Here is a 20,000-nt window from a genome sequence, read left to right on the forward strand (position 1 = left end):
TTTTTCCTTCTCGTTTTCTAATTCAGCTAGTTGTTTTTCTTTTATTTTGCACATCCTTTTCACATGGGCGGGGAGGATGAAGGAGTAATTCCCCCAGTCCATCTGTACCAAAGTAAATAATAAAACCTCTCTCTCTCTCTCTCTCTCTCTCTCTCTCTCTCTCTCTCTCTCTCTCTCTCTCTCGGAGGCCAGCTCGCGGAAGCCGATTCGTCCTGTGAATCCAAGCTGACCGACAGACATACTGTGTAGAAACGTCGTACCGGGACTGACCGGCAGCCCGTTCCAGTCTCCAAAGCGCCTGATGGCCGCGAGCGTGCAGGTGGGGAGGGAGGCTTGCCGCCCTTACTACCTTGGTGGGTGTCCTCAAAGTCCCTTCCTTCCCCTCTCGCCACACTCCTGCCCCCCACCCCCCTTCTCCCACTCTCAAAGCTCTCGGGTGCCCCCATCTCACCCCGATGCCCTAAGTAAGTAAGTAAGTAAGTAAGTAAGTAAGTAAATAAATAAATAAATAAATAAATAAATAAATAAGTACATACATAAAAACTTGCTGTGACTCTGCCTTTTCCTTTTGCTTGCACTCAACTGACCTTCTGGATAGATGAGGCTACTTTTGGAGAACTGAGACACCCACACACGAATAACAATCAGCTTCAGAAAGTGTGTGTGTGTGTGTGTGTGTGTGTGTGTGTGTGTGTGTAAGGGCCAACCTCTGGGGTCTGGGGTGTCCCCTTTTTACTATTTAACTTTCCCAAGTCAGGCAAGGAAAATCTGCCTATGTACACCAGGCTGGCCTCTAACTCTCTAAATATCACGCTATTTGTGTGTATTTGCACACTCTCTGAATACTTCCTCCTGGATGAATCTCCGGGAGGGAGGGAGGGAGGGAGGAGAGGGAGAGGGACTCACTTAGAGGTGGGTCAGGTGAGTGAGACACATGCTCTTCCGCTGGGTCGGTCTTACATCGGGACCCGAAAGCCCACTCTGACACCTATTGGTGCACTCGATTCCTTACCATATAAAATCCACGAGGATTCAGTTGTGGGAGGACGCCCGCCCCCCCCCCCACCATGCACGAGTGTGTTCCACACACTCACACACACACACCCTCACTCCTGTCATCTCTGGTACTTCTGGTGTAGCACGTGACCGTTTCATGGCTGATTGTTTGAATTGAGGACTGACTGGGGTTTCGACTCTCCATTTTGCTATGGTTATTTTGGACATGCATGGAAGTCTTGTGGAATTCGTAACCTTAGTGGTTGCCCAAAATGAACAATAGGTGGCGCTCGATGACTACTCTTGGCATTACCGGGAGAGAGGGGTGTGTGTGTGTGTGTGTGTGTGTGTGTGTGTGTGTGTGTGTGTGTGTGGTGTGTGATGTTCAGAAGTCACGTGCGTGTCAGAAAGGACTCTGTAAGAAACACCAGAGATGGACAGTTTCTTGTCCGAACACAAAGGAAAAAGGAGAGGGATTCGCAACTGATCGTGGTCTCCAATTTCTGAATGGCAGAGCCTCCGCTGAGAAATGCAATGAAGAAAATGCTTCGGAATTGTCACTACGAATCCCCTCACCCATACTGAACGTGCACATCCTAATAAAAACACCCTCGATGGGAGGGAGGGAGCGGGAGGGACGGTCGGACGGACGGACTGAGAGAGTGAGAGAGATTATAAAGCATGCGGCTTGTACCCTACTTGGGAGGATAAAGTAGCAGCTCCTCAAGTGCTATCCCTTGCCATACGACTCACAGACTGAAATGACACGGGGCACCGTCCGTCCGTCCGTCCGTCCGTCCGAACGGAGGCCTTTCTGGCAACACAGCTTTGTGTTAACAAATTCGACCTGGACTTCTGTGTATTTGTAAAAAGCTGTTTCTTGACCGAGACCTCACCTTGTCCCCACTCTACCCCCAGATTCAGAGCATCGATCCGGCCGTGTGACACAGCATCCCTGCTTCTTTTCATCAGCATGAAATGGAACACAGGCGTTCTGCTCTCTCTTGAACCTGTCCTGCCTAGGAGGCTGTGGAGAGCTTTTAAATAGTACCGGTGGTTGTTTGGTTCTGATAAGATCCCACTGTGCTTAAATACTCTAAGAAAACCTGTGGATGGATAAGGAAGGGAGAAGATGGCAGCACTTCTTCATTTAAAACGAAGAAAATGAAATGATCGCAGTAACATTTCCTTATGTTCGCTGCACAGAATGAGTTCTGCTGTTATAAATTTGACGCCGGTTGTTTTTACAATTTAAGATCCCAACTTTTACTGCTATTTTTCCTACTCCAAAAAACACTTACAGCTTTTTCTCTAGGAACCTGATATTTGTGTAGTATGATTCACTGGAATGTTTTTCTTTGTGATGAAAGAGACGGGGGTGGAGGGACACGGGGACGGGGACGGGGACGGGGGAGGACGGGGGACGGGGGGACGGGGGGATGGACATAAGAAGGCGATGAGGGTGATTCTAACTCTGCTGGATTCATGTATTGAGTTTTCATTAGTTATTTTTACTAACATTATTTATTTAAAAATTTATATAAACTTATTAATTTATAAAAATAAATTTATTTATGTATTTACTACTGATTTGCAGTACGAGGGAGGGATCAGACCCAGAGCTTCCTCCTTGCTAGCATGCTAGGCAAACGCTCGACCGCTGAGCTACATCCCCAGCTGTAATCGTGCTGGTTCCACACAGGCTTTTCTTAAATGCAGATTTTGTCATAAAGTTGTTACCGAGTTTTACATTTTTTAGAAAGCATTAAGACGTTATTGATTTTTTTAAAGAAAAAAGTTCACTTTTTGGCTTATCCTATTTTGGCCCTTTCAGATCTCACACACACAGACACACACACACACTCACTCACTCACTCACTCTCTCTCCTTTGTATTTATTTTTCCTTCCTTCCTTCCTTCCTTCCTTCCTTCCTTCCTTCCTTCCTTCCTTCCTTCCTTCCATTTTGGTGCTGGCGGGTGGTACTGGGGCTTGAACTGAGGGCCTCATACTGCCAGCCTGTGGCATGGACAACGCTCTTGCCTCTACCCAGTCCAAAATCATCACCCCCGAGATGAATCCCCATTACCTACGCGTTGTGGGTGGTTGGGAAAGTCCAGTCGAGGATGCGTCTCCTCTTTCAGAGATTATAAAATGGAAGCTTTAGACGGCAGTGGAAAGTGGCTTACGGAGAGAGAGAACGAAAAGATGTGTTCACGTCACGTCTTTCTTGTCTCGCTTTGTGAACGTTTCCGGTGTTTTGTCACTGCTGGGTTTGTATTTGTGTGGTTGTTAGCTAGAGCTCCGATGGGTTGGATTTTTGAAGCGGGCGGTCGGTCGCTCGTGCGGACCGGCTGTGGAAGTTCAGGGGGACTCGCTCATCGGTGGATGTGCAGTACCGATGACTTGTTGATAGTTCCTTTAAATAAATACTTTTATTTGCTTAATCGTGATAAGGGGTAGGAAGAGGACAGGATTTCAGAGCTACCCTTTGTGAGTTTTCATTTAGATTCCTGGTGATAACTGGAATCTATTGTCACTTTAAAAAACAAAAAACAACCACAAAAAAAAAACTAGAGTCCAGAAAATATTTCTTGTGACCTGCTCTTTCACAAAGAATGCTTACTTTTGCTAACTGAGAGTTGCCGGGCGGTTAGAGTGACCGGGTCGTTTCAATAGAGACTGAAAAATAAAACTTCTACTTAGATCTTAGAAGCAAGGATAATGCTTAGGTTACTGTTATTTGTACTTTGAATCGTTTTCTCTCTGAGTTAAAACTCCTAAAAATGTATAAGCGTTATGCTACGCCACGCCAGTTTTACTCCCGGGCGGTAGTCTGTGTTCACACGGACGGACGGACGGACGGACGGACAGACGAGCTGAGGTGATTTTGATAAGACTTAGTGGCAAATGACCAGGCTGATCTGCTGTTTGAGTTTTCTCTTTAGTTTTTTTCTTGTCTTTTGGCCGAGCAAGGTCCGTCGATAAATGTCGCTCCTGTGCGTGTGTGCGTTAAACAAGATGTAGACGGCTCCTGTGCGAGATGCTGCATCATGAAAAGGAGCTCAAACCCCAGGTCCGGAAAGAAAAAATAAATAAATAAAGAGGGAACTCCATCTAATACAGCAGTAGTTTTGCTTGGCGACGATGAGCACACGTGTAGCACTTTGACAATATCTCTGAACTTTGGGGGGTGGAGGGGATGGGATGGGTACTGGGGTTTCATCTCGGGGCCTACACCTTAAGCCACTCCACCAGCCCTGTTTTCTGGAACTATTTGATTTGCCTGGGGCTGGATTTGAACTTGGATTCTCCTGATCTCTCCCTCCTGAGTAACTAGGATTACACACGTGAGCCACTGGTGCCTGGCTGATACCGCTGCTGAATTACTTAAACCTTTCTCGGCCCTAGAAAAAACTCCATTCGTTGGTTTCATCTTACAATGAGATGGTTGTAATGAATGAAAGTAGGCACCTGGTAACGCAGCAACCACGGGTGTTTGATTTGTCACTGACAGACGCCAAGTACCGAGTCCCCATTTTTCCAGTAATTTTCTTATAAGTTTTGGAATACGTGGACTCAGTGAGGAGTCACAACCTTAGCCGTGTATTAGAATGCCCTGCGGGACCTACGGCATAAAAAAAAAAAAAAAGCAATTTTTTTTTTTCTTTTTGTCATATTATTGTTGTGGTGTGGGGGACGGTAACATTGAAACCTCAAATTTCAAACTGGTGAAACAGGGAAAAGACACCTGCCTCTGTTTTCCCTTTACAAAACATCGAATTGCCACAGAGTCTGTTTGCAAATATGAGAATCATTCAACTCATAGCTACTTGATGATTGAGTATCTTTCTGGTATTTCTGTAATGTCTTTCTTTCTGTTTTCCCCTGGAGTGTGAACTCTATGTCAGCATTTCTTTAGGTATATGTATGTAATAAAAGGTACTTGACCTTCTTTATTTGGAAGGTAACTGCAATCTCCTTTGATTTTGTTTTGTTTCCTGAGCCACAAGCCCTTTGCTTTTCTTCTTTCTTTCTTTCTTTCTTTCTTTCAGTTTAGTGTACAGCGAGAGAGTTTGCTGAGATAGAAAAGAGTAAAGTGGGGACAGGGTTCCCCTCTTTTCTTTTCCAAATTTTAATACGGTTCTGTGTGTCTGCTTCGTTTTAGCTCCTTCACTGCCATAGCTGGGAGCAGGTGACTGCTTCTTGCCCTCTGCCTTCTCCTTGTCTGCTGATGATCCAGGTGTAAAGGTTATCTGTGCGGTGAACTTTAAACTTCACGCACACTGGCACCCTTTGGCTTGCTGTGAACGGGAAATCCTTGATTTCTTTGATTTGCTGAGGCATGAGCTAGCCTGGGCAAATAATTCCAGAGACCCCTCTTCTCCAAAATAACCATAGCGAACTGGACCGGAAGCCCAATTGCACTGAAGCGATTGGAGCGCAGAAGCACCGAGTTCCGACTCTAGTTCCCCTCCCCCGCTGACACACGAAGGCCCGCCATTTTCTGCCCTGGCCCGCCAGCCATCTTGTCCCCCGGCCACCCAGAAGAAGCACCACACCACACCACACCACACCACACCACACCCACCCAAAACAAACAAAAAGACAAAAACTCGGCTAGGGGCGTGGCTCAAGTAGTAGAGTTGTCTACCTGGTGAGCATGGGGCCCTGAGGTCAACTCTCTCTCTCTCTCTCTCTCTCTCTCTGTGTGTGTTTGTGCGCGCACGCGCGCGGCAGATGGCGGGGGGAGTGGGTGGGGGTGGGTGGGGGGAGATGAGGATAGCGGACGATTGCAAGCTTTAGGAAGAACGTACGCGTGCTCGTGGATTGGGAGAATCGGCGCAGTAAAAATGTCGGTACTCCCCAAAGTCATCTACGTGTTGGACGCGATTCCCATCAAAATTCCAATGACGTTCGTTAAAGAGATCGAAAGGCCCTGGGATCAATCCCCAGCACCACGAAAAAGCAAAAAGACAGAAATCATGGGAAGGCTTCAGTGGCTGGAATTTCAGAATCGTAAAGGCAAACTCAACTGATTTGCTGGTCTTGTGAGTTTAGCTAAAAACCTGAAATCACTGAACAAATCCACTTTTGCTCTGGAGCTGTGCCATTCCTTCTGGAAACTGCTATCCACATTAGCTATTCATATTTAAATTAGTTAAAAATAAGTGAAATTTAAAGTCCAGCTCCTTGGTTGTGCCAGTCACATCCCATGTGCTCAGGTGCCCATCACAGAGAAACCCTTCCGTCATCACAGAAAGTTCTGGAGTAAGGACTCAGCTCTATGGCGATGGCCTGGATTTTCCTAACCCCACCGGTTCTCTCGCAGATGAGAACCTGTGTGTATCCCCGTCACCTGTCGCTCCCATCGTGTGTGCAAACAGTCGGCCTTGCCGGAGCTGGTTCCCACTTGCTCCACAGTCAGAATACCACGAATCATGGTCCTGAATTAATTTAGAAATACCTAATCTGTGTTAGGAAAATTAAGGCAATTAGAGAAGTAGCCATGTTAACGTACCACTTAATGATATTCATAAGGACATTTTTATACATAAATTTACTTGAGGCAGTCAAACACGGATGTAGACATGTGGGCATGTGCTTCGTTTCACAGCTGCAAGAGCTAGGCTCACAGCTAACACTGGCCAGGACAGGACAGACCAGGAGTCACAGCAGAGACACCGGCCCCGTGGTTTTTTGGTTCATCCGTGTTTGTTTTTTGTGATGAGGACTTGCTATGCTTCCAAGGCTGGTTTCAAACCTGGATCCTCCTGCTGTGGCCTCCTAAGTAACTGGAATTGCAAGCACTTGCCTCGTTCAGATCTTGAGGCTGCCTCAGGACCCATTTCCTGGTGAAGCCTGGTATCTTCCTCTGCGAGGATTCATGGTCCAACTACTCACACGTGAAGTGAGTCCCGGCAGAGAGGATGAGCCAGTCAAGGCCACTGACAAGCCACAAAACTGAAAATCGTCCTTGATTCTCTCAAATCACAGAAAGAGCTGGAGAGTGGTGCAGCAAGCCACAGGTGTAGGCTTCGGGGTGAGTCAGGTTTGGGTCCTGCCCTTCCTTTTTGATCGTGGGCCACTCTTCTTAACCTCCCTGTCTCCAGTCTCCTCATCCTCAGCATGGGAAGCGTGGAAAAAATTATACGGCCACACCATGGACTATCCTGGAGTCATTTACATCAATGTTACAAAAGAGTCTTTATTTTCACAGAACTCATTTAGTTGGTAAAATGTGCTACAACTCACTACACATGCTCTAACCCAATTTTAACAAAATACATGTAAACATACGTGCACGTGTCCCAAGGAAAACAATGCTGGGCAATACAGGTCGAAATGTCAATAAGATAAAATGATAGGCAACATTCCTTTATTTCTGCAGGTGACTTGAAAAAATAAAAGAATTTTTCTACAGACTGTCCAGAGCCTTTAAATTGACCATTTTCTGGCTTTACTCGTGCAGAATATTTTCCCTCACAGTCTGAAGCACTCTTTCTTGCAAGTTAACACGCATGAACTCCAGAGTTAAATACCACATAGCAGTACAGGAAGAAGTCACAAGGTTTCTGCAAGAGATCGAAAAATCTACCGTGAGATTTATATGGAAACACAAGAGGCCGCGGATAGCCGAGGCGACACTCAGCCAAAAGAACGATGCAGGAGGTATCACGGTACCTGACTTCAAACTGTATCACAAGGCAATAACGATAAAAACAGCCCGGTACTGGCACAAAAACAGACACGAAGACCAGTGGAACAGAACAGAGGACCCGGATACGAAGTCACACGACTATCACCGACTTGTCTTTGACAAAGGCGCTAAGAATATACGATGGAGAGATAGCAGCCTCTTCGACAAAAACTGCTGGGAAGACTGGTTAGCGGTCTGCAAAAAAACTGAAGCTAGATCCATGTCTATCACCCTATACCAAGATTAACTCAAAATGGATCAAGGATCTTAATATCAGACCCCAAACTCTAAAGCTGGTACAGGAAAGAGTAGGAAGTACTCTGGAGTTAGTAGGTATAGGTAAGAACTTTCTCAACGAAACCCCAGCAGCACAGCAACTGAGAGATAGCATAGATAAATGGGACCTCATAAAACTAAAAAGCTTCTGTTCGTCAAAAGCGATGGTCTCTAAACTGAAGAGAACACCCACAGAGTGGGAGAAAATAGTTGCCAACTATACATCAGACAAAGGACTGATGATAACCAGAATATATAGGGAACTTAAAAAACTAAATTCCCCCAAAACTAATGAACCAATAAAGAAATGGGCAAGTGAACTACACAGAACTTTCTCAAAAGGAGAAATTCAAATGGCCAAAAAGACACATGAAAAAATGCTCACCGTCTCTAGCGATAAAGGAAATGCAAATTAAAACCACACTGAGATTCCACCTCACCCCTATCAGAACAGCCAACGTCATCGCCAACACCACCGACAACGGGTGTCGGCGAGGATGCGGGGGGGGGGGGTGAAAGGAACCCTCGTACGCTGTTGGTGGGGATGTAGACTAGTACGACCGCTCTGGAAAAAAATTTGGAGGCTACTTAAAAAGCTTGACCTCGATCTACCGTTTGATCCGGCAATACCGCTCTTGGGGCTATACCCAAAAGACTGTGAAAAGGGATGACTCCAGAGGCACCTGCACACCCGTGCTTATTGCGGCACTATTCACAATAGCCGAGTTATGGAAACAGCCAAGATGCCCCACCGCTGACGAATGGATTAAGAAAACGTGGTATCTATACACGATGGAATCGTATGCAGCCGTGAAGAAGAACGAAATGTTATCATTCGCTGGTAATTGGATGGAACTGGAGAACATCATTCTGAGTGAGGTTAGCCTGGCTAACGATGAAATACAGGAGAGGACAGATAAATGCACAAATTGGAAAGTGGCTACAGATGAAAGGTCTGCTGAGAGCTCAGAGGATGACTAGATGGGAAGACACATTCATTTCCCACTTGACTCTGGACAGTTAAGCTCTTATACCTTGGGGTTTTTTGCCAGTGACTCCTTTAGCATAGGGGTCTGAGGTCAGAGCTGTCATGTGCCTTCTATGCTTTGCCAGACTCCTTGTCTTCTATTCTGGCCTGTTAAACTTGATCCCCTTTTCTTGTCAGTGGGGAATCTGGTATTTTGTTATGAAGGTTTCTTGAAGAGATTATTATTATTATTATTATTATTATTATTATTATTTTTTTTTTTGCAATTAATCACATTTAGGATAGAGTACCTACACAGCAAATTAAAGGACCCAGAAAGCTGAATTCAGTAATGACCTAGGTACACCAAACATTGAATTTGGGAAATCAAGGGCTGGGATCAAGAGGGGAGTTGGAAGTAGTGCTATGTAGAATGGTTTGACAAAGGGAACACTATGTTCTCTGCCTTTGCTCATACAGCAGGTGTTATAACTGACTTGTCTTCAGTCATGGTGCTTTGAGCCTCATGTATTTTTGTATTTTGACCCCACAGGTGTGGTCTGGTTTACTTAGAGGAAATGGGCATAAGAACAAACCTTTTGCCTTTATGGTGACATCTAGACAGACGACTGTTGTTAGAAGGGACTATGGTTTTCTCAATTTTCCCTGCCGGACAGGGTCTGTAACGACACTTAGTATAACCCTAACGCATGGCAACTGGATAGTAAACGGTTTTCTAGTTCCATTGCTGTCTATCGCCTAAGTGGACTTTCGTTTGAAATTCTTCAGTTGTCGTAATCTCTTCAAATGTTGAAGAATTAGGAATGAGTCGTGCTGTCAAATGCTCTGAAAGGGATGCGAGGCAGCAATTGCCATGTAAAGTTTTTTTTTTCCACGTTGGGGATCAGACCCGGGGCCTTGCGCACGCTAGGCAAGCACACTCTACCACCGAGCTGTACCCCCGCCCATCATTGTCTTCCTGGTTCGTTTCTAACTCTATGAATGAATTCTAGATTTTCCCCGAAACTAAGTTGAATCTGTTCCAAAATGAAACAGGCTTCTCAGTCAGGGACATACCTACTTCTTCCCAGTCTGCCTTTTGCTTAAAAGCACCAAGCAGAGACATTATTTCCCTTTGCTATACTGTGATCCCTACATTATTAAGAAACCAAAAGATCACTGAAAGAAGGCTGGCAGAATGCATGAGTGTTTCATTAGGGGAGAAAAGATCAAGTGACAGTGTCAGTTTTTTTCCGCTTCTCACTTCGTGAGCTGAGTGAAAAGCATGAAAATTCAAAAAAAAAAAAGACCAAAAATCGTATGTTCTCCCTCATATGTGGACATTAGATTAGATCAAGGGCAGACTCAACAATGGGATTGGACTTTGAGCACATGATAAAAGCGAGAGCACACAAGGGAGGGGTGAGGATAGGTAAGACACCTAAAAAACTAGCTAGCATTTGTTGCCCTTAACGCAGAGAAACTAAAGCAGATACCTTAAAAGCAACTGAGGCCAATAGGAAAAGGGGAACAGGAACTAGAGAAAAGGTGAGATCGAAAAGAATTAACCTAGAAGGTAACACACACGCACAGGAAATCGATGTGAGTCGACTCCCTGTATAGCTATCCTTATCTCAACCCACAAAAGCCCTTGTTCCTTCCTGTTATTGCTTATCCTTTCTCTACAACAAAATTAGAAATAAGGGCAAAATAGTTTCTGCTGGGTATTGAGGGGGTGGGGGGGAGAGGGAGGGGGCGGGGGCAGGGGGGAGAAATGACCCAAGCCTTGTATGCACCTATGAATAATAAAAAAAAAAAGAAGAAGAAAGAACATATGCTCAGCTTTAGTACAGCCAGGGTTGTGTGGTGTCCCCGAGAAGGCCAGGGATCCATCTGCAGCCGATATTCTCCTGCGACCTGGCCTCGGCCCCTGGAAAGTAGTTACGATGGGGGGCGGGGGGGGGGCGGGGGGGAGAGCATCTGGCTGCTGAAAACTGAAGCAAGCTTGAGCCCCTGAATGTAAATCCCAGTCAGTCCCAACGACGACGACGACGACAGTAATAGTAATTCAAAATATATTTGGGAGGAAGGGCAATGTGGTGTGGCTGTGGTGTAGGCAGAGCCCCTGCCTAGCAAGAGCAAAGCCTTAAGTTTAATCCTATGTTAGTATTTGGGCTGGCGAGTGGCTCAGGTGGTACTGTGCCTACCCTGAGTTCAAACCCCAGTACTACAAATAAATACGTGTGCATATGTGTGCTTCTGCGTGTGTGACATACGTATCTATCTTATCTATCTATCTATCTATCTATCTATTTATCTATGTGTCCATATATGGAACTTAAAAACATTTTATGTGTGAAGTGCAAAAAAATATACAATGTACATGTATGTAAAGTGAAAAGAATTTTTTGAAACTTACTCTATTGCCTGATGATTCCCTCACTCCTCTTATGGGAAGGATTTTTCTCCCACCCCTGGTGAAATACCATACCACTGAATTTGCTCAAGCTTCACCTATTTATTTATTTATTTATTTCATTTTTTTTCCTTTTATTTATTTAAATCGGGGGGGGGGCGGGGTGAGACCGGGGTTTGAATTCAGGGCCTCCTGCTCACCAAGCAGAGGTTCAACCTGTACCACTTGAACCACAACCCCGGTCCTTGTAAAGGTGGGAGTATAATGGAAGGGTCTCTGATTTTCTCCCCCTTCCGATTCTCATTGACTACATTTACGTCCTGTCATCTGATACGCTTGGGGGTGTAAAAAAGAAAAAAGCCTATGCTTTCCTTCAGGGAAAGGATGTGAAAACCTTATGTTCCTTTTCTACCGTTGATTCTAACTATAGGGAGGTGACAATTCACCGTTCACCAGAAAATGGTGTCATCTTCCAATATTTAATTTATTTCTCAAATTGAATGTGGAATAGTAATTCTTCTAAGAACTGGAAGTCCCCCCTGGAGTTACGTGGTGACAGCCTACACAGTTTCCTCAGAGATCCTGTCTCAAAAAACCAAAACCAAGCCCCTCTTCCATCATGTCATTCTAATTGTTGTAGCTTGAAGGAAGTCACTTTATGTCTTGGTAACTCCATGTCCTGATGAAAATAACAGCGGTTTCACGATTGGGTTTTGTTGGGGGGGGGAAGCAGAGAAGGTGGGGGAGTGCGTGTCTCCCATCTCAGGGAATAGGTCGGTTCAAGATGGGAGGCCTCTGTACGGGGCAAGGGAACAGGCATTCCATAAGAGATGTGTTTTCGGAAACAAAAGAAACACAGAGTCTCACTCACGTTGGACCTGGTCTAGAAAAAAGCTAGTCCTCTGAGTCTGAGAGGCAGTCAGTGGGACGGGGATTAGGGTTAGGGTTAGGGTTAGGGTTAGGGTTAGACATTCCTAGATGTGGGCTGGAGTATCTTCTGCTTAAGTGGGAGTCCCTGTGCTGATGTGACAGACGTGTAGCAGACTCTCCGAGTAGTTTACAGATGAGCAGGCACAGAGGGTCTCTGTGTAGAGATGTGATCTTAATAGAAAAAGTGGGAGCTGGCGGAGTGACTCAAGTGTCAGAGTGCCTGCCTAGCAAGCTTGTGTTTCTGAGTTCAAACTCCAGTACCACCAAAAAAAAAAAAAAAATTGCTTTAACAGAAAAAAGGAGCTGGAGCTGGTCGGGCTGTAAGAAAGGCATGGGTGTTTTTTGGTGGTTGCTGCCGCATGTTATGTATGTCTGTACGTATGTTCGGTGTTTTGTGTATTTATTTATTTAATCTTTATTGTTTGGCAGGACAGGAATTTGAACTCACTTCAAATGGACTTGCTTCCTAATTTTTGGGGGGTTTCTTTTTTGGCAATACTGGGGATTGATCTCAGGATGGTAGCGGCCTGGCCTCCTCGTTCCTTAGATGCACACCATAGGGAAGGTGCTCTAGTGCCTGGATGACGGGAGTGTACCACAAATGGTTTGGATTTGGATGGCTGTTTCTCTCCAGAAAAGTTGTTGGCTATCTGCAGTAAGCTACCTAACTGCTGGTTTGAACTACTGCTGGTTTGAACTACTGCTGGTTTGAACTACTGCCTCCGGCCCTCTTTTTATCTTCTTCTTTCTCATTTTTTGGTTTGTTTTTGTGTGCTACTGAGGTTTGAACTCAGGGCCTCCTTCTTGCTAGGCAGCCCTTAATTATTGTATTGAAAGAATCTCATTTCCAAATTGCTGTCCGTGATACACAGCCCGAAATGAAAACAAACTTTTCTTCTATGTGGAAAACAAAGCACTAAGCAGATCCAAAAGCTCTTTTTTCTTTTCTTTTCTTTTTTTTTTTTGGGCTATCCTCCGGTATGGGGATGGAACCCAGGGCCTCGTGAACTGAACGCTAGGCCAGCTGTCCCCAGCCCCAACCCCCCAGCACTGTTTTGTTTATTTATGTCTTTATTCATGTTCTTGTTCATTTCTGTATGTATTTATGTAGCTGCCTATCGGTGCTGGGGTTTGAACTGATGGCCTTGTGCTTGCTAGAGAGGCACTCTGCCACATGAGCCGCAACCCTCCGTTCTGAAGGATTTTTAAAAATTTTCTTCTTTTAAGCATACATCTTAAACAAAACCGAGGAATCCATAAACCGTGATCTAGGGTCAGTTCAGTGTCTCGTCCAGCCAACTCTGCTTTTGCAGGAAGTCCTGAGGTACATAGGTGGGGCTTTTAACAGCTTTCAATGGGTCTCTTTTTGTCTTTGCTGTGACTCGATTTGCAAGACAAAGACGGCTGCCTCTCCGTGCCAGAAGAACTGGTTGGAACCCCCTCCCCCACGCGCTATCACCGGTGTGACCTTTCCGACAGGCCTGGGACTCTCTAAGCAGGCCGTCTGTCACTGAGTGCCATCCGCAGTCCCTTTTCTACTTTGTAAACCAAGTTCTGAGCTCCTTTTCACAAGTGCTCCTCTCTTACAAACCGTGCCTTTTGTTCCAGCCTTTGCCCTTGGGCGGGAAAACCCGCCCGGGAGGAGCCCCTCCCTTGAGCGAGCTCTCGCTTGCTGGCGTCCTAAGCGGTTCTCTCCCGCCATCTCCCGGTGAAATAGGGCAAGGACAGCAGGACGCCCGAGCGTGGGCCCTCTGCTGAGTCTGAGGGCTGTTGTGGGCCTCCGAGGCGGGCCAGGGCTCCCCTTCGTGGCAAAAGACCTAACTCCAGAGAAAATCTCTCACCTGTGAGGAGGAGGGAGGAGGGAGGGAGGGAGGGAGGGAGAAAGGTAAACAGAAAGTTCAGAGAGAGAGGAGAGAGGCAGAGAGAAGATAAGAGGTAGAGGAGAAAGGGAGGTAGAGTCTCTCTCTCTCTCTCTCTCTCTCTCTCTCTCTCTCTCTCCCTCCCTCTCTCTCTCAACTCTCTCTCTACTTCTGTTTCCGTTTACATTTCTCTCTCTCCCTCCCTCCCTCTCTCTCCCTCCTTTCCTCTCTCTGTCTCTACCTCTCTCTTAACTCTCTCTACCTCTCTCTCCACTTAGTTCTTTCTTAGCTCACTCTGCATTTCTGTCTACTTCTCTAACTCTTTATCTCTCTCTTTGTATTCCTCTCTCTCTCTCTCTCTCTCTCTCTCTCTCTCTCCCTCTCTCTGCCTCCCTCCCTCCCTCCCTCCGTCCTTCTTCCCTCCCTCCTTCCTTTCTCCCTTCCTCCCTTCTTTTCAGCTTTGCTGGGAACCTGAAAGTGTTCTCAAAACATAACTCTGTTTGAATAAAGGAGCTCCCCTCTCACTCCTGGCCGTGCCTGCCAGCCAGGTGACACCTACAGGAGCCTCCTCCCCATTTCCTTTGGTGTATCTGGTGTATCCTCTGTAACTATTTCTTGATGGGTAACGTGATGGGGGTTCCATCTGACATCCTGAAGTCATAACTCTCTCTGATGTTCCTGATGTGAATTTATACCAGCTATGTTCCATAAAACACAAATGCGACACACTGTATATAGCTCAAACTACACCCCATTGTACTTTCAGATGTCACGAGCATTCTGTCTGAATGCATCATGCGTCTAAAATCATAGAGTCAGAGTCGTAGTTATTTTGACACACTACCTTCTTAAATCACGTAGGAAAAAAAAAAAAAGCAGGCATTTGATGTTTAGACCGACAGACCAAACCCTGTGTGGATGCTGGACAAGTGGAGCTTCCCGAGTGCTCTGTGGAGGCCACACACGGCCAATGTATTCCCAACAGCACCCCAGCCGGTGCCAGGGCCCGACTTGATATTCCCGGGCGGGGGCGGGCCGGGCCCCCGGTTCTCATCGTTCCCTGTCAGAGGAGGCTCTCTCGTGTCGTGTCGTGTTCGTGTCACTGTGACCCCCACTGATGCTGTGTGGTGAGGAGCTGAGAGGCGCTGTCCTTTACGTGTATCTGCGCGACGGCGGCGGCGGCGGCGGCGGCGGCGGCGGGGTTCTTTTCTTCTTCCCTGTCAAACAGGGACACAGGGGAGGGAGGGGATGTGAAGTGAGTGACACCGAGGACCCGGGAAGGGACAGGGACACGGGAGGGAGGGGGGGGTGCGATTTTGCAGACGAGGAGAGTGAAGTTGAAACCGCTATCAGATCCTGAACTGCTGGAAACAGCAGCATCCCCGGAGAGTCCTCCTGGGCTTCTGTCTGGACAGGGCGGGACAGATGGACTCTGTGCGTGTGGGGGGGGGGGGGCGGGGGGGGCGGGGAAGAAGCGCTGTCTGTACACCTCTGGGTCCGGTTTCCTTTTTGAACTCCTCTCTGGGGTCTCCCAAGGCCCTTGCCGCTTCTCTTTCTCTCGTCGCTGCCCGCCGTGAATTCACAAGCCTCACGAAGGAAGGGGCAGTTTTGACTTCCTCGGGGCTGCCCTGTCAGGGATGGGACGATTTCCAAGGTCCCGGGGCGTCACCTAGCGGACGCTGCGTGGAACGAATGTGGGGTGGGATGAGAAGCCACGGCCGGGATCTGACTCCTGGGAGGTCTCGGGGTGAGTGGGGTGTGGAGTCGGTTGTCAGGCGGACTTTCTGTATGAATCGGTCCCGGCGTCGTGGACCTTGGACTGTCTGTCTGTCATGTCTCGGAGAAAGAGCCGCTCGTTTCGTTTCCCCCCTGTGTTCTCCAGATGGGGCCGTTGGGCTCAAGGAGGTGTCTGTCCCTCGGTCCTCCCGTGGTTTGTTTGGCTTTCGCGGCCGGAGGCCCGCCCGGCCCTCGGAGAGGTTGTTTTTTTTTTGAAACTCAGACAGACATGCTCTCCTCCTCCTCCTCCTCCTCCTCCTCCTCCTCCTCCTGACTGGACTAGCGAATCTGCCTGCTCTGGAGCACACGGTTAAACTTACTAGGCAGGCGCTCCACCCCTTGATCGGCTCCGCCACCCCCACGATCCTGAGGCCCCAAAGATCAACACCTCTCTCCCCGGCCGCCCGCGCGGAGCGCAGCCCGAGACGCGAAGCCGCGGCGGGATCGATCCTGGCGTGTTCTGTGACTCGGGTGCCGGGAAGGACCTGACCTGCCGTCACGGTCTCGGCGGAGTCAGTCCCCTCCCGCCCCCGACTCGGCTGGCTGTCAGGCGGACGGACTTTGTGTGTCAATCGGTCCCGGGGTCGTGGACCTAGCTGGGTCTGTGTGTCTCGGAGCAAGAGCCTCTCGTTTCCTCCCGTTTTTCTCCGGGAGGGGCCGATGGGTTCCCTCAGCTGTCCTTCCCGTGGTTTGTTTCGCTTTCGCGGCCGGAGCCCGCCCGGCCCCCGGCACGCCGCTGGCTTTCCTCTTTTCTTTTGTTTTTAGGCGCCCGGGGCTGGCGGCCGAGGGTGGGAGCGAGGGCGGGGAGGATGGCGAGAGCCCAGCGGAGCGCCTCTCCGTGTGATTTTTTTTTTTTTCCACGTCCCCTCCGGGTCTGGGAGTCGGGCGGGCGAGCGATCCCGTGGAAGTGCAAGTGGAGTTGAAGGCGAGCGCCACCTGGCGGCCGCTTTTATATAGCAGGCATCCCTTTGACTTCCGCGGCCGGGCCAAGGGATGACGTGTGGCCGTGGTGAGCCGGGCAGAGTCCCGGCTGCTCCGGGGAGCCGGGCGGCCCTGCGGCCGCGGTGGCGCGGTGGCGCTGCGTCGCCTGTCTGTCGTAGTTTGGACCTGCGGGTTCGCGGGAGGGCAGGCTGTCGCCGCGCTCCCGGGCTCCGCGTCTGCTGGTGCGGCTGGTCCGGGACTTTCCGGAGAGCTCTTCCGCGAGCGGAGGCCTAGCGGACGGAGCGAGCCCGAGCCTTGGGGGCTGGAGTTGGGACGGGGCCGCTCGGCCGCCGGCCGGCCCTGGCTCCTCGGGAGTCAGGGACCGGTCCCCGGGTAGGCGGTCGCCCGGCGCAGACGCGGCCTCGCCCGCCCGCGTGCCCTCGCGCGGTCCGTTCGTCGGAGGTGCCTGCCGCGGGTGAGTCCCCCCCCGCCCCCCGCTCCGCGTTCCGCTCACCGGCCGGGGAAGGTGTGCCCGGCCCGCTACGGCTCTCGAGTCGTCGCCGGGGTCCCTTTCTGCCCCCAGAGGGGTCGACCAGCTATCCCTGTGGGCTCCGGTCGTGTCTCTGATGGGGACGTCCTGGACACGGGTGGCCGGGACTCGGTTCCGGGAGGCCGCCGTCACCGGTGGACTCGCCCCGCTTCCGGGCACGCACTTTTAGCTTGGCGACGCGGGCGTTTTGTACCTGCAGGTAAGTGCTGACACGCTGTCCCTCGGTGGTTGTCGCCGAGGGGTGGACGGAGCCGCTCTCCTCGGACGCCCGTCTCTGTGGCTTTTCTGCCGCCCTCCGCGCGCTTCGGGAGCCCGTCGTGCCGGCGCGCAGGCTCTTTGGACGTCCGAGTGCTCCGATCTCGAGGCCGCCTCCGGGTTCCGACATCGACGGCGACCCGGAGGTGTTCGGTGTGGCGGGCGGACGAGGCGCCGGCCGGGGGCCCTCTGCTCCCCGCGCGCTTCCCGCCACGGGCCTCGGTGAGGCGGCGTTTGGGACAACCCGACTTTTCCGTGGACTTTGGCGGGGCCCCGGTGCCCCTTTGCGTGTCAGGCGTTCCCGTGCTGCTGGGTTTGTCCGTCGCTCTCACCCGGGGGGGTTCGGGGAGCGGGCGAGGCTTTTTAAAGTTGGGCTTCTTTCTGGTGGCTGTCCTCGCCTGCCTTTTCCTACCCCGGCCTCTACCGGCTGCTTTTCCTTTTTTTTTTTTTTTTTTTTTTTTTTTTTTTTGGTTATCTGAGCGAGGGGCTGTTTCTGTAAGACCGGCCCTGCCACCGCCCCGGCCTCCCGAGTGCTGGTTCCCCGCGCTTTCTGTGTTTTTGTTTTTTTTTGATTTGTTTGGGGCTCTCTCCCGCATTCGCGTGCTTGGGCCATCCCGAGGCTGCTCACGAGTGCTGGGATACGGCGGGCGTGCGCCACCCGCGCTCGACTCTCCCCCCTTCCCCCTTTTTTGGCCTTTTACGAGGGGGTTGCCTTTTCCCGAGGCGTTTCTTCCTGCTCGGCTGCTGTTTTGGTTTTGTCTCGTGTTTTGAAACTCAGGCTCGCTTTTGTCTTTCCCGACTCGGCGCCCTGCCCTCCCGGGTGGCGGGGTCTGGCCGTTTTCGCCTCCCTTCTCGCGATCGATGTGGTGACGTGGTGCTCTCCCCGGGCCGGGCCTAAGCCGCGCCAGGCGAGGGACGGACATTCACTGCGAATGGGACCGCTCTTCTCGTGCTGCCAGCGGGCCCCTCGCTTCTCCGCCCCACCTGCCGGTGGTGTGCGGAAGGCAGGGGTGCGGTATCCGGCCTGACCTTCGCCTTCCCCGCCCTCTCCTCGTGGTCGGGGACCCAGACGTGCGGGAGAGGGGATCACCCCTCCCGCGCCCTGGTGCCTTGGCGGTGGGTCGGCCCCTCCCCGCGGTGGGGCAGGGGCCCGCGTTTCCCCCGCCGTGCCGCGCGTCCTCCTCGGGCGCGCGAGCCGCGTTCCGTGCGTCGTCGGCCCTTCGCGGTGCTCCTGGAGCGCTCCGGGTCGACTCGAGGTGCCCGAGGCTGAGCGGTGGTGCCGTTCCCGTGTCCCCCGGTGTCTCTGCTCCGGTCGCCGCTGTGGCGGGGCTGCCCCGTCCGCGTTGGCGGGCTTCTCGAGGCCATCGGCCAGAGAAAAGGGGGGTCGAGGCGGTGAGAGAGAGGGCGGCGGCGGCGAAGGCCGCCTGCCGCTTCTTGACGGCCGTGTCGCGGGTGCGACTCGGTCCTTGGGGCGGGCGCACGCCCGCGCGCCGCCTCTCCCGGTTGGCCGCGCGCGGGCGTGTCGAGCGATCGTGGCGGGCCGTGGGCCGTTCTGCCGTGCCACCCGGCGGACTGAGCGGAAGATAACGTGAGGTCGCCCCGGCCTCTGACCGCGAGTGCTCGACGTGTGCCCCGTGCTTACCTATACCGCAGACCCCCCCTCGCCTGGCCACTCCCGCGGACGGATCCCGCCTCTGCGGACCGACGGGGGCCGGTGGGCCGGGTTCGGTCCACCCTCAGTGAGCAAAGTTTCTTCTCTAGCGATCCGAGCGGGGCGTGCTTTGCGAAGAGGTGGGGAGGTGCCCGCCTCCCCCCCCGCGTCTGCCCGCCCGCCTACGTTCTCGCTGCGCGAAAGTCAGCCGTCCGACGCGTCTGTCCCGATCCGATGCGTGCCCGCGCCTCCCCCCTCCGAGCTGGGGGAGGGTCCCGCGGGGGGGTCCCGGCCGGTGTCCGGCTCTCTCGGGGGCCTGCCCGCGAGCGTGCGCCGAGGTCTCGCTCCGCTGGCGCGTGGTGTGTCCGGTGGGGGGGGTGTGTTGGGGGTCGGTGGTGTGGCGGACGTCCCGGTCGGTCCCGCCCCTCCCCTCACCCTCCCGTCGCCGTCGCCGCCGCCGCTGCTGCCGCCGCCGCCGCCGCGAGGGGCTCTCCGCCCGCTCCCGTCCCGTGTCGCCGGCCGTTGGCGCCGACGGCGGTGTGCCGGCGCCGGCGTGGGCCCGGGTGGCCCGTCGCGCCCCTCGCGCCGGGCGCCGCGACGGTGGGTGCCCGTCCCCCGGAGGAAGGGGGCCGTACGCGTGTGGGGTTCTCTCGAGCGAGGCCGCCGAGGCGGTCGTCCTCCCCGGCGTGCGGACGTCGGCGGAGT

This window comes from Castor canadensis, chromosome 3 (assembly GCF_047511655.1).
Source record: "Castor canadensis chromosome 3, mCasCan1.hap1v2, whole genome shotgun sequence".
Lineage (NCBI taxonomy): Eukaryota > Metazoa > Chordata > Mammalia > Rodentia > Castoridae > Castor > Castor canadensis.